Here is a 9,705-nt window from a genome sequence, read left to right as displayed (position 1 = left end):
ACCCCTCCGCCCCCGCCCCCTTGCCACTGGTTCACCACCACCACTATTTCTGGCAAAGGTTGCATGTTTCTTGTGTTTGTTCTGGTTGTGGACAGAGGCGTTACACTGATCAGATCCTAATTGGTCCACTCTGCCCTGAGTGAGGGAAGGAAAGCGACTGACAGATGGAAGCATTTGACTGAGACCTGGTTTCGGTTCTGTGACTGCTGACCCGGGTTTATAGGCTGGAAGTGAGATGTCTGAAACAGGCTGGAGGTCTGCATGTTGATCTAAAATCTGCTAAAAGGTGATTGCATCATTAGTTTTAAAAACAATGCCGCACAGAGCAGCGTCCATGTGTTTCGGCGGATAAGAGGATATGAACACATCAGTGAGAATGTGGAGCATTGACAGCAATGCCAGCGATCAACAAATTTCTCACGCAAACTCTTGGCCTTTGATGCTGTTGTCTGTTCTTTAGTCTTTCTGTTTTTAATAAGTTTTTTTTTTCCTTTTGTTTTGTTTGTTTTCCCTCGTAACTGTTGGCTAGTTGGGTTTTTTTTTTTTTTTTTGTATTTTTGCTTTTTTTAAATTCTGTGTCCAGGCAATAGAAACACCGAAAAGCTAAATTACTAAAGAATTCTAGCAGCTAATAAAATAACTTCTTAAGTTGTGTCAAGCTGCTTTGTTGTTGTTGAAATTAAAAAAAACTTTGGTCCAGTTTGTAGTAGCAACAGATTGTAGCACCAGATGAGTTTTTTTTTGGATTTGACAAATAAAACTTTGATTATTTCACACTGCCACACCTAGAAATTAGTCATCTTTTCATGCTCTGGTTTATTACTCAGTACGAGTGGAGGGTTTACGCAGACACTCACTTCTGTGTTTTAATGTGGCTTTCTGCTAAATAAAAATCAAGCGTTTTGCTCGGGAAGTAGTTTTACAATCCACAGGATGTGCCATTCTCCCTTATGAAGTATAAACTTACAATATGTTACAGATGGGGACTAACGTATGTGTTTACTACTGAATAGTATAAACTCTTTAACTGTTGTGTTGCATATAAAAAAAACAACAAGGAGGAAATGAGCAGTTTCTGCTACATCACTCTTGCTTAAAAGTTATATAACAGGCATTTCCGTTACTTGTTTGTACTCAAAAAGAGTAGGTTGTTTTTTTTCTTAAATAAAGGCGTAGAAGTGGGTTGCATGTTTACAGATGATGTATTTCAGCTGAACATATTACTTAAAGAGACAGGCAGTTAGAGACAGCAAATAGGCTTGACGCCAGCTGGATGTACTCAGTAGTTTTAGAGAAAATGGTCCAAATCTGTACCAAAATTTATGAGGCAAAGCCTTGTAATTTTTACACAATCGTGATGGCGAACATACAAACAGACTAAAAAGTAAAGCATTTTTTTGTGCTTAAGTTTATGTGCAGCTACTTGTGGGGTGCTACTTGTGTACCGTGCAAGAAATATTTTCCATTTGATTATGATAATTTTACACCGTTGTGTTTTCTTTGATAATATAAATTTGAGGAAATGTTTGAGGGTTAACCACATCTAGTGAGACTAGAAAAGAGGCAAAAAGTTGTCTTTTATCTCTTTGTTCTCAGGTGATGTTGTGTCCTCAGTGTCTCGTTTTGAAAAGCCTAAAAACTATGATGAGCTAATGATGCAAGTCGCCGCTAAGTGCAGTTTTTCATGTCTGTAACAAACAACCTCATAACCGCTGTGACCACTGCAGTCCATGGGATATTACATAAGAGCCTGTTTTAATTTTCCAGTTATGACTCTTTTTTTTTTTTTTCGTACAGATTATACGTGATTCAGTATTTAAAAACAGACAGCTGGTTTTTGTTCGGTTGTCAGTTCAGTTTTTAGTGAATGGAACCGTTTCAACGTTCCTCTTGAGGATGCCCGAAGAATGTACAATTGGCTTTACCGAACAAAAATTCCAGGCAGATGATTGTAGATCGACAAGAAGTGGACAAAGTAATGTCATGACATCCAAGATTGAGCAGGATTAAAGGACTGGTTGCTCATTGAACAATATAATCCTTTAAAGCAACGTTTGATCAAAGAAGATGTGATTAAGCCTGAGCTTTTGTACGTTTCATTTGCTGAATTGTGGGTGAGGGACAGTGTTTTGAGTGACCTGTTGAGTGTCATCCAAAGCCACAGTGTTGGTGAAGTGATTAGTTCTCTTTCCATCCTTTAATCCTCAGCACGCGGAGGAACACCGGGTCATAAAAATGTCAGGGGGAAATGTTATTCCCATATTGAAATGGTAACCATTGGGTGTATTTTAAAGCTGCTAGCACCACATGGGGGAGATTGTGCAAATCAGCTTCAGCTTGAAAATGCTTCACAGATGGTCTCCTGGTTCATACGTGAATATGTTAGAAGACCTGACTCGTTTAGAAGCAGAAAACCCTGTGTATTGAGTGTGAGGTTCAACTATTTTACTGTAAATATCAGACTCATTAAAGAACATGTTCAGTTTAGAGTTACATAACGTTTTTTTTCTCTAACCACTAAAATTTAATTGTGAATTTTGCCAACAACTTACAAAACATGCTCACAGAGCAATAACACTGTTTGTACCACTTGAGGCAACAATTTATTTCTATGACTCACATGTTAAAATATAAACAAGATGATACAATGTGACTTGCAACCTAATGTGCCCTTATGTTGTTTTTTTCCATGTGCAGCTGTTTTGACAGCAACAGCAATACCTACAGGAAAAAATACAACAGCATTTTAAGCTTGAACCAACTGGATGTAAGAATTCCTCAGTGAATAATAAAATAGCTCGCCAAGGAATATATTCAAATCTTTTTATGAGATATTCACTGGATTTCCCAATCAGAAACACAATAAAAAGGAATTGTGTAGGATAAAGGGACCCCAGTCTCTTTTTGACCTCTGACCTGGACTCATCTTTCCAGCAACTGTTTTCTGTAAAAGATCTTTTTGCTATGACAGAGTCCTTAGTATTGTTTGGGTTAGCTATTCTCTGAGGCTTATCAGTAGAGTTAGATTATTTTCTAAGACTCTAAGATAAAAACATGATTTATCCAGAGACAAAATCTGTTCATTTGATTGTTAAATCTTTTGAAATGTGAAAAATGAATGTTGATGACTTTTATGCGTGCATTTATCTAATAGGTTAGTCAACTAGTTGAACAAATTTGATTTATTTTTGTAGTTACAGGAGATATTGTCAGCAGAACCTCTTTTGAACAGGAAGACTTAAGCTGCGACTGTGCAGACCTCAAGGTTTCTGACCTCGTCAGGAAACTGAGTGTCTATGTTTTGACATCTCGTTTCAACTGGAGAGAAACCTTGGCTCCACTCGTTGTTTTCAGTCTGTTGTTGTCTACATGTGCTGGCCTTTTTTTGTTAACCTAAAGTTAGGAACCATATGTAACTTTAAGACATAAGTTCAGGAAAAGGATCGCTCGTAGCTGCTGTGTCACCTTCCAACTACATCAGCTGAAAAGCTCCAGAGCACTCAGAAGCTGTCACTTCAACCCTTCTGGGTGACCTGTCAAACAAGCTGTTGACCTCAGCTGACCCTCATTTGACTCGCAGGTTAATCCCATCCTTCCACGGTCCTGGTCAGGAACACTCAACCGGCACACCATAGTTTCCGGGGAAGGCCCACCCCAGTCCAGCTGTACCACAGTAAGGCACCTCAAAGTTTCCTCCCTTGTGATAAGAAAAGCAACGTTGGTCTGGTTATGACATATTACGCTGATGCAAGTTGATAAATAAAACATTTTACTTCTCATCTTACCCTTCCTTAAACTAATTTGACAGTCTGGGAGAATTATTAACATTTATCTGACCCAAATTCCAAAGTGAAAATGCTTATCAAAAATAAATTCTTGTGTGTGTAAACCTTAAACTTAGATCCTAACTCCAAACATCCTGTTCAAAAGATTCCTATGTTTTAAACACATTTCTAATCAAACTTCCTTCAGATCATAAAAAAGGTTAATTCTAGCTTCAGTATGTTATTCCTAAATGAATATAATTGTTTAAATCAGGTTCATATAATTCAGAGTAATCATAATGGTGATTCTTAATGTGGATTGAAATTCTCCTTATTGGCATTACGGTCCTTTGGTCACATAGCTCCGCTTTTGTACCCAGTAAGAGTCTTTCCTGAGCTTGATTGGACCAGAACATCCCCAGCCTTGATGGACAATTCATACTTTTTGTCTGTTTGACTGAAAAAGCCACTTTTGTTTGATGTTGCTGGAAGAGGCCTCTTCTCCTGTGTTTCAGGCTTTAGAGTAAATCAGAAAATACTGTCAAAAAAAATTTATGTATTTTATCTGTGACGTGTTTGGAAAAAGTTTGCTCAATTATCCACGTCCTTGCTGTGTAGCATTCATTGTGCTTGATGGCTGGACCTACAAGGGCTGTTCTGTCGGGAGAAAAATTTGGAGTTTTATGATCTGAGTGGAAAGAATGGGGCTGGCTCAGGATTTTGTCAAGCTCACCCCAATGGTTGCAGAAACCACCAACCAAATGAGACCAGTAAATGTGCAACGTGTGAAAATCCAGAGGAACAGGGTTTCGTCCAGACTTCATAAGCCTGAAGTTGAAAGCTCGAGCAGCATGTGTGGCCTTGTCTTAAACTCAACTCATCATAACTCATAGTGATTAAACAGTTTATTGCCAACAATATCTTAACTGCAAATAACTTTAAGAACTTCTTGACATATGTGACCAACCCACTTGAAGTTGAGATACAAATATTCGGAGGCTTTAACGTCATATTAATCTTTGTTAGAAACCTAAATATGACTTTAGACATCATGAAATTCAACAATCAACGTTCAATTAATAGCTTGTTTTAAACAAGTGTTGCTGTTTACATCATTTTGAAAGAATCCAAAAAAAAACACAGGGGTTGTGACTTCATAGAAGTAATATAGAAGAATAAATAAAACTCCTGTGTTATACTAGAACAACTAATAATGTGTAACCTGCTCTCCTGGGATGGGATAATAGCACTCATTGTCTGTGGATGCTGTATGTGAAGAGCTGCAGCCTGGTGGCCTGTCAAAGGCCCATGCAGAGTCCTAAAGTTTGTATTGTAAACAAGTGTAGCTCTGTCATCAGTGGAAGCTGCCAGTAGCAGAGTTCAGATTTCTGAAAGCTTAGTCTGAGACGTTTGTGAATGGCAAAACACTCGGCTCATTCAATTCACAAGCTTACCCAAACACTTATTCAGCCGGTCTCTGCCATCCAGTCAGTAGCGTGTACTGTCTCGTTGCACAGCTGCACTGTTCAATCAGGTGGCGTGGCTCAGTTTGTGTACTTTTACTACCATCAAATGTAAGCCACTGTAGCCTGGCCTTAAACTATAACATTCCATTTACTGGTTTAAAAGTAAAAAGCATGGTGGGGCTCTTGTTTTTTGCCTTAGCATATTCAATATCTGGCACCTTAAAACATTTGACCTAATGAATGAGCAAAACTGACAAATTAAAAAAGATCCATGACTCGTGTATTTTATTCTAAGTTGAATCCATTTTGTGTGTGTGTGTGTTTTATTTAAAAATCTTCCCTAATGAGCAAGTTTCCTAGAGGGAGCCATTGACTTGAAACTCTCAGGGAATTCTGGCTTCGGTTTATGTGCCCAAATTCAGTCAAGTGTGGCCTTTTCCATTTCTGTGTTTCAACAAAGCATGTCTGTTTGCATGACCCTGCCATAAATATTGACCCTGCTGAAAATATTAAATTCTTGGCAATCCTGGTATGAGTCTAAATGTGTTAGAGCAATCAGAAGTTCTGCCAATGGGCTCCAAATCATTTCTCAATTAAAAGTTATTGCAGGCTTTTAGATATATACATATATATACATATTTTCTTTTTAGTCTTCACAGTTTTGCATGTTGACTTAAGGTAAATATATATATATATATATATATATATATATATATATATATATATATATAGGGAAAAACTTACATGAAGTGTCTTAGTCAGACTTTGAAAGTGTTGCATTTCACAAACAGTTGTTTTAAAAACTTGTGACTGCTGAAGGCCGGTGGCTGTAATCAGTTCCTGGTTTCCAAATAAGAGGATACACAGAAAATTGACCATCACTGTGAGTTCCTGCCACTGTCCCGACCATGACTAATGTTTCTATTGTATGGCCTTAACAGCCTGTGAAATCAGACACTTCCAGTTCTCTAAAAGCTGACAAAATTAGTAAAATTTGATCGAAATATACCAGAAAAGCACAGTGTTAAAAGAACATACAGTACAAAAATGTTATGAAAGGATAAATGGGACTTAAAATGTGCTTGAAGTTACAGAATCAGCCTCCACTACAATTACACCATGGCCTTTTTTTTCCTCCCTCTTTTCTGGTTCGTCGCATCTTCTTACAAGGGATTAGTCACCACCTGTATGCAAACACATGGCAAGTATAATACGGTTACATAAAAGGTCCCGATTGAACAGACTGATGGAGATCACATAAACACACCATCAACAGGAGCCGTTTGGGCTGATTTCTAATGGCTGAAAATGACCCGCCAAAGGTTCTGCACAGTTTAGAGCAAAATAAATTTCAAAAGAGTCAATGATAGCAGTGGTAAAATCTACCTCATGAAGATTATCCAGTGTTACACACAGAAACCGAACAATCCCACTTAAATGAACATGTGGTAACAGCGGGGAGGGGAAAATGTCAGACAGGACTAGACTCGGGGTAGGTGGCCGTCTGCCTCATCCGGTTGGGGTGAAAGTCGTCTGTCTTCCAGCCACAAAATAAATAAGCTTATTTCCAAAAATACTCAACTTTGACTCACTTCAAGTACGCTTGGTAACAAATACAAATCCTGTTAAACATAGTTGTAAAAATGTTTTTATAAAGTATTACGGATCAGAGAATTCAAGTGCAGTGTGTGTAAATATGAGAAGTTAATGTGAAGCCATTCAGAGTATTTATAGTTAAATGGTTTAAGTAATAACCTTAAATTTAGTGTACTCTACTTACATACAGCCTCTTGTTATTATGGTGAATTATTGTAACAACCTACAGGGCAATCGACGCAATTTCAACACTGGGTCTACAAGTAACCCTTATTTAGATGCAGTTCAATAATAAATACACGTGGTTCCCATTTAGACCGGAATATTTCCATCTGAGTTTAGACATTTAGCTCTAGCAGTTTGGTCCTTATAAATTCAGTTATATGTCCCACATAAACAATTGAAAACATTTAAACTGTATAACCCAACTCAAAGCACAAACAGTGACTAAGACGCAAGCTCAAAAGCTCTGTTTGCCGTCTGAGGAGCTAAGAACTCATTTCACCCACTTTTCAACACTAAAGTGTACAAAAAAATGTAAAAAAAAAAAAAAGTTGACAGCTGAGAAGGGAGAAAATAGTGAATAATATGAAGACATATTTATGTTAGACATATGTATATATTTTTGAGGTAGCACCGTCAGATGAAAATGTGAAACAAGATGTCATTTGATCTAATGTGCCGTAGAAACTTTATGCTGTACAACAAGATGCCTCTAGGACAACAAAAGAGAACAAAATAACTTCATTTTTGAAAAAAAAAAAAAAAATTGGCATGAGTCATAACTGCCAACCAGAACTGCCACACACACAGACACTTCATAGATGCATATTCTGGGAACAATTTTCATTTGGTGGCTGGTTAGCTCACTGTGATGTGAATAGAGATGATGAGGTTGATCCGTGGCACTCTTTAGTCTTGCCAACGTCATTTAAATTTAGACATCTATTTGACATCTGAGTCTCGACTTACACGACTTCTAAACTTTCAATTTGAAACCATCTTTAGTCCACTTTTAGCCTAGACTTCTGGGGGTTTTTAGATGTTGCTTAGACGTCTTTTAAATTAAACAAATGTTCACGGGTATGGTTGTATTATTAATTAGAAAACTTTGATATACAAAAGATGCCTGAATGTGTGGATCGTCTATCACTGGCCTGCATACTGAAATATGGCTTATATGGTTTGAAGCTGCAGACTGACTTTGACTTTTTTATCCTTTATTAAATAATCAGCCAGAGCTGTGTTTGGGGAAAATTGGCTAAAAGCAAACTCACGTGTAGGTTTGCATTGAAATTCAAATCCTATGATCTGCATGTGCTTTTTTTCTATTTTGATTCATATCTCTAACTATCCAAACTATTGAGTCATTTGTCTTGCGACATCCAGCTCAAAAGCGTAACTGCATCTTCTTCCTCTCTCAGTAGACCTACCTTATCGTGATTTTTTTTACGTAACACAACCCCGCAGGAAGCAAACGTGGATTAGATTTTTTTTTTTTTTTTTTAGTTTACCTTCCCTGAGGTGATTTTTGTTAGACGTCAGCTTGCGAATCATTTGTTATGGTTTCCTCTGTGAAAACAGTAGTTAATCAGGAGCCGGAAAGCTTTGGCCGTCTCCATGTCAAAACCAGAAGGGAATCATTTTGCTTTGAAGGAAGAACAACTTGCACCATTTGTTATGATTACTTCTCCATGTGTGAAGAACAAGTACTTGAATGAGCACGGGAAGCTTTCCACGCGGCGCTGGCACACCAGTGTCTTCCTCGACATTTCAACTTGGGCTGTAGAGTTTCTTGACAACTTAAACCGGAGTTAAACGTAAAAAGCTTTCAGACGATCTGGAGAAAGTGCAGCGTATTAAAGTGAAGACTAACTCGACAGAATGCGCTACCTTTGGGATTTCGGCTCCAGCCAATCCACCTCATGCGTTGGCCAGGACAAAAGGCCACTTTAGAGGGAGATGGAAAAAGAGTAGGAAAGCACGGGGGCTGAGCGGGTAGCTGTGGTGAGCTGAAACTGCAGACTAAAGCATATCTCCAAATCACAGAACCCAGAGGATGGAAGAGGAGTCCTCCTGCTGTTATTGTTTCCCATGTTCTTCCACCCCTGATAATATTTTCCAGATTAAAGCACGCTCCCTGCCCTTACTTCAATGATAGACCCCAGTCTCACAGGAGAAAACCAAACCAACCACAAAAACAGGAATTGCTTTTCCATTGCATGAGATAATGTGCCTCGAACTGTGTTGTGTGGTGATTCAGCTGCCAAGGTAAAGCATTATTTCTGTTTCACCCGTTTGACTTGAGACTCAGATAATCGCTTCACATTATCCTGTTCGTTATTGATGCGAAAATTGTAATCTAATCCCTCAGCTTGTTGAATTCTGCAGCTGTCAGTGATGTAATGGGATTTCAAGCTCTCTACTTAATGAGTAGATACGTAGGGAGAGATTTTAATAAGGGGCTTAAACCACGAGTCGCACAACGTGGAGAAATCTGGCTACAAAATGTTTACTGCTATAACCTAAACATGGCTTCAGTGCAGCAGTGAGGCATTTCTTGGACCACATCAGAAAACAAGACGAGCTTAATAACCCCACACTTCTGAACAAACACATGTGCACTCAGTATCCTCTCAGCACAGGCTGCTCCTTTTCCTACAGTGTTGAGATCATAATTTGGCTGAGTGTCTGCGGGCTTTTTAGGCCACCACATAAGGCTACGTTTGCACTCTTGATTTTGCACAGCAATATCGGCGCGCTCCATTTGGAAACTTGTCCTTGAAACAGTCTTGAGCTGTTACGGATGTGCGTTCTTCCTCTTCTTTGTTTCAGCTCTGATTATGAAAGGTTTTTCGGGGGGGGGGGGGGGGGGGGGG

Source organism: Kryptolebias marmoratus, linkage group LG1 (genome assembly GCF_001649575.2).
Source record: "Kryptolebias marmoratus isolate JLee-2015 linkage group LG1, ASM164957v2, whole genome shotgun sequence".
NCBI classification, from domain to species: domain Eukaryota; kingdom Metazoa; phylum Chordata; class Actinopteri; order Cyprinodontiformes; family Rivulidae; genus Kryptolebias; species Kryptolebias marmoratus.
This window is presented reverse-complemented; position numbering follows the sequence as displayed.